The sequence below is a fragment of the Triturus cristatus genome, chromosome 7, assembly GCF_964204655.1.
Source record: "Triturus cristatus chromosome 7, aTriCri1.1, whole genome shotgun sequence".
In the NCBI taxonomy this organism is placed as follows: Eukaryota; Metazoa; Chordata; class Amphibia; order Caudata; family Salamandridae; genus Triturus; species Triturus cristatus.
In genome coordinates, this window is record NC_140590.1 from 1,402,300,686 (window position 1) to 1,402,306,685 (window position 6,000).

Here is a 6,000-nt window from a genome sequence, read left to right on the forward strand (position 1 = left end):
CCCCTATGGACCACACACACAGCCTGGGAATCATCCTGGACTCCAAACTCAGAATGGACCGCCAGATCAACGCCATCTCGTCCTCCTGCTTCCACACCCTCCTCCTCCTACGCAAAACCTTCAAATGGATCGCCCTCGAACACAGAAAGACCGTCACTCACGCCCTGGTCACCAGTAGACTCGACTACGGGAATGCACTCCATGCCGGAATAAACAAAAACCTCACACGCAAGCTACAGAACATCCAGAATGCTGCCTCAAGACTGGTCCTCAACCTGCCAAGACACTGCCACTTCTCCCAACACCTGTGCACACTCAACTGGCTCCCCATCGAAGCTAGAGTCACCTTCAAGATGCTCACCCACGCTCACAAGGCCCTCCACGACACCGGACCAGCATACCTGAACTGCCGACTCAAATTCCATGCACCCTAAAGGACCCTACGATCAGCCCAGCTCTCCTACCCCATGGTCCCCCACACAAGAAAGACCAGATCAGGCGGCCGCACCTTCTCCTTCGTCGCGGCCAGAGCATGGAGCGCCCTCCCTCTCCACCTCAGACAGATAACATCTCTCCCCATCTTCACAAGAAACCTCAAAACCTGTCTCTTCGACAGACCTCCTCCTTGATGGACTGGAACCTGCGAACCCCCCTCCCCAGCGCCTTGCGACCCTCACGGGTGAGTAGTGGCGCTTAACAAACACGTGATTGATTGATTGAGCCTTTGTTTCTGACACCTGGGAGTGATCACACTCCTAGGCAGGAGGTCAGATTCCTGTCTTGGCAGCAGCAGGCACTGAGAAGAAAAAACTGGTCAGCCAGAGCACAGTAAAGCTGGTGGCAGTCAGGGGGCACACTCTAAGGTGACCTCTGGGTGCATGCCACATCAAACAGGGCACAAGAATCATGCCAGAGGTCAAAAGGGACGTTGTTTGATACCAAACAAGACTTATTTTAGTGCTACTTGAATGGAGCTGCCAATATAGAGAGTGCCCAGTTGGCAACCCATGTTATCCTATGGACCGCTAACACCAATGGGGAACACTACTATAGGGAGATATAGGCTTGCACTTATATGTCCACACCTTTATTATAATGCTCCCTGCCTCCTGGACTTAGGAGGCCTACTTTAGGGCTGCCTTACATACATTAAAGGCAGTGACTGTGCCACACATGTTGAGGGCACAGTCGAGTTCGAGCAGTTTACACTGCTCCTGCAGTCTGCAATGGCAGGCCCGCTGTCAGTAGTTTGCATGGGTCACCCAGGGTGTCACAAAACCATGCTGCAGCCCTGGGAACCCCTTTACCACCAATACACTCGGCATCCCTGGCACCATATACCAAGGACTTATAAGGGGTAAAGCTTTTGCCAATTTGGGATTGCCAAGTCGAACACAACAGTTTTAGGAGAGAGCACAGGCACCGGGGCCTGGGCAGCAGACTCAGGTGCACTAACAGAGTCATAACTTTCAGCATTTGAAGCAAGAATTGGGGGATGGCTGTACAAAAAGATGCACTTTCCTACACTGCTCACACATGCAACATTACAGCTCAACACTCTTCCAATCATGCACTTCTTCAACGTGTAGCCTGCGAGCCATCCGCCACCATGGTGTGTTGCCCTGTTAGGTGTTTGGAGCATTAAGTAATCGCAACTAGTACACAATACAGTTCATGGACAATATTGAGATAAGAGGACAACAGCCGGTTACAGTGAGTTCAATGGAGATACAAGAAAGGGACAAAATAGGAGGGGCATATTTTCAAGAGATATAGTGGGAGGAAAGAACAGGAAGAACCTTAATGAACTAAGAAACTGAATAGGATGACAGTGACTCTCTCATTAAACTCAAGAATTCTAACTGGCGCTTTGCCCATTACCTTCTCCTCATTTAAACATTGGTGAATTTCACTTGTATTATTCAGTCATATTGGAGAATTTAACCTTTTTCCACTTTCTCCCTTTCCATAATTCATTGCCTGTTTCAGGGAAATAGTCAACATTCAGTCAGGTCCCTCCAAAATTCTTCTGATTTGACCCATATGGCACATGTGCATATGTTCTGAAACAATAAATGTTCTTTCTAAACATGCATGTTCTCAGATAAAATATGGTGGGCCTCATTTATGAAAAGTGACGCATCACTGCGTGAAAACAGTGATGCGCCACTTTTCACTGCGCCCTCCCTGCGACTCCAGTGATGCGTCATATTTACAGTATGACGCATCATGTCGCAAGGAGTCACAGATACGTCAGTATTTCTGACGTATCTGTAGGCGCAAAAGTGACGCATCGCTGGAGTGTGTCACAAAAGTGGCGCAACTCCAGCAATGTGTCCTTTCACATGGGGCAAGCCCCATGTGAAAGGGCCTGCGTCAGTCTTACGCCTGCTGTGAGGCAGGAGCAAGAAATTGGCGCATTTGCACACTAGAAGTGGCGCAGTGAAATCTCGTAGATTTCACTGCGTCACTTCTACGACCCTTTGTTGCGTCAAAACGCCCCCCTTGCATACATTATACCTGGCGCAGGTATAATGTGGCGCAGGGGTTTACAAAGTGACGCATCTACCTAGATGCGTCACTTTGTAAATATGGCGCAACATGGCGCATGTTTTCTGCCACTGGTGCGTCACAAAAAGTGACGCACCGGCGGCGCAAAAGTGACGCAGGGGCTCATAAATGAGCCCCGGTGTTTCTGCACATATGTACCAATGAGGTAAGAGCAAACATGAACATCTGTGAAAGTTAACGAATCACTCCAAAAATGGGCCTGCTAAATCTTCAAAATCCACATAATCTAGGATTCATTTCTGTAAAGATTTAGGGCCTCATTTATGAAAAGTGACGCATCACTGCGTGAAAACAGTGATGCGCCACTTTTCACTGCGCCATCCCTGCGACTCCATTGATGCGTCATATTTACAGTATGACGCATCATGTCGCAAGGAGTCACAGATACGTCAGTATTTCTGACGTATCTGTAGGCGCAAAAGTGACGCATCGCTGGAGTGTGTCACAAAAGTGACGCAACTCCAGCAATGTGTCCTTTCACATGGGGCAAGCCCCATGTGAAAGGGCCTGCGTCAGTCTTACGCCTGCTGTGAGGCAGGCGCAAGAAAGTGACGCATTTGCACACTAGAAGTGGCGCAGTGAAATCTCGTAGATTTCACTGCGTCACTTCTACGACCCTTTGTTGCGTCAAAACGCCCCCCTTGCATACATTATACCTGGCGCAGGTATAATGTGGCGCAGGGGTTTACAGAGTGACGCATCTACCTAGATGCGTCAGTTTGTAAATATGGCGCAACATGGCGCATGTTTTCTGCCACTGGTGCGTCACAAAAAGTGACGCACCGGCGGCGCAAAAGTGACGCAGGGGCTCATAAATGAGCCCCTTAATGATTTATTTAGGCTAACTTTATCCACTCCTAATTACAGCTCTATACTTTTGCTGAAACATTTATTTTTCGATATCAATGCTTCATTTTTATATTACAATAAAAAGGCAACAAGATGCATGGAAATGGAAGGGAGAAATAGATGAAAAGATAACATTATGGCAGTGAATCAGAAACACAGTATCAAACAGTCCTAATGGAGCACAAGAGAGCAGGACAGCACAGCAGAAATAGAGAGCTTTGGTAGGAAAAAGACCAGTATGGAACATTAATAAGTGAAACAATTTGTAATTTTATTTAAAAATGTGGGTGTCAGAGGGGCTCACAGCCATAGATAAAGCTCAAAGTATATCACACCACTTTTCCACAAGCAAATTTTGGTGCATTATGTTATAACTGTGTTAAAACGCAGATTAGCAGTGCGAAGCAACAGTACCGTAGGCAGTGAGGTCCAAGCTAAGGGGTGAATCACGCTTGTTAAAAAACAAAAACACTTACTAGAAATGTTGCGTGAACATTTTGTTTTGGAGAACAGTTTGTGCCTTAGGAAGGGAAAGAAGTTGTGGCCTTGTATAGGCCATCTCAAGATTGAGAATTAGTAAAGGAGATTGAGGAAATATATTTTGGATTCAATCACATTCTAACACATATACAGCTACACAGCAAGTCTCTTTTAACCACCACTCATCTATTGGACTATTTAGAACCTTGTAACATAACCCACATGCTGCACCTTCACCCCTAACTCATACATCTTCCACCCTAAACAGACGCAAACAAAGCTAACAATATGCACTCTTCACAACTTTGCATCTCCGTGTCTACTGCACAACAAGGCTAATCTACAAAAACAACACAGCTCCCCAACTACAAACGTAGACCCATCAAAATGCTTTCTTAGGCTGCTGGACGAAGAATACAATACAGAACATCGACACTATTGCTATCCTCATACAGCTAATACCAGCACTAAGGACACACCTGCTACAAGTCCACAAAACACCACTCACTCTTCTACAAAACTATCCACACCATCACCAAAAACACATTCCATAAACTGCCTATCAATGCATACTCAGTCACTCTAAAAACAACAAGCATCACATCTAGGACCTTCTCACTGACACACAACTAACCTGACTTACTCTTAATAACTGATTCATGGTTGGGAGATGATATGGCTCCAGTGTTGCATGAAGCTGTTCCTCTAGGCTATCAAACTATCACATAAAATCGTATAGGTAAAAGAGGAGGTTGCTTAGCTGTGTATTCTATAAACATTAAATATCATCATCATCTCAATCTTTATTTCGACACATAGTCATAAAAGTACAAACGATTTAGCAACAAGTACGATAAATAGTCCACATACACATACATCAGAATTAAAAAATTAATAACATAAACTAGATGCCTAGGACTTCAAGCTATAGTTACACAAGATCTTCTCTTCCTCCACATAGACACAAGAAATGAGGATACAGCAAAAACTATTGGAGTAGATAGATCTGTTTTGAAGACCCGATAGGCAGGCATGCATCGGGTAAACCCCAAATTCCTATATACAGACAGAATCCAACATTTCCTGATTATTTTGTAAGCAAGACAAAAGAATATTACGTGTAAATCAGTTTCAGATTCTGCGTCGCAGCCTGCACAGTTTTTAGGGGAGAGCGGTATCCATTTGCTAGTGAAAGCTCTTATGGGCAGTGTGCCGTACCTCCACTGTATATATAGTTTTCTAGCAAGGTGGGGTCTAATCTCGCTCACAGCCTCCTCGAAGTGATAAAAATCTTTGAAGTTTAAAAAAGCATGTGTTAAGATGGAAGATTGAGATTTGCGAATAAGGGCTACTAACTTAACTTCATAATAAGAGTTAATAAGAAGCTTCCGGGGGACAATAGAACATGTTATCAGCAGGTCCGACCATAGTTGTGGGAAGCCTAGCGATCCTAGTTCCTTCTTCACATAGCTAAGCCAAGGGTGTCTCCCTGCATTTAGTAGGTTCAAAATTTCCATGAGTTCGTTTCTATATACCTGAAGCTCTGGAGTAGTCCAGATCCTCCGCCAGAATATTAGGGGCTTGAGGCCAGAACTTCATCAATTGGTCGCAGACCCAGATCGAGTCTCAGTGTGAGTAAGGGAGTACTTGAGGGGAGGGCAAGCAATTGCCTTAGAAACCTAGTTTCTATGGATGTAATCTCCGGGGAACATTTAGTCCCCCAGAGTTCACCTCCATAGATCACTCGACCTCTGGCCTGAGCTTTATAAATTTCAAGGGATGGGGCGATCGGTTTTACACTTGATGTGTTGAAAAATTTTCTAATCCCCCCGATTGCTTGGACCAATTTCAGTCAGGCCTTAATTTGATGCGGGGCCCATGTCATTGTTTCATTTAAGGTAAGCCCCAAATACTCAAAAGTATGGACCCTTTCCAAAGCAATTCCACCTATACATGGGTTTGAGCGTGTCGTAGTTGATGGATTAAAAATCATAAATTTTGTTTTAAGGGTATTGATTTCTAGACCCTGCTCCAAACAGAATGATTCAAAGCCATTCAGCACTCGCCCATCGGGGATTTAGAAAGTAATAGGGTATCATC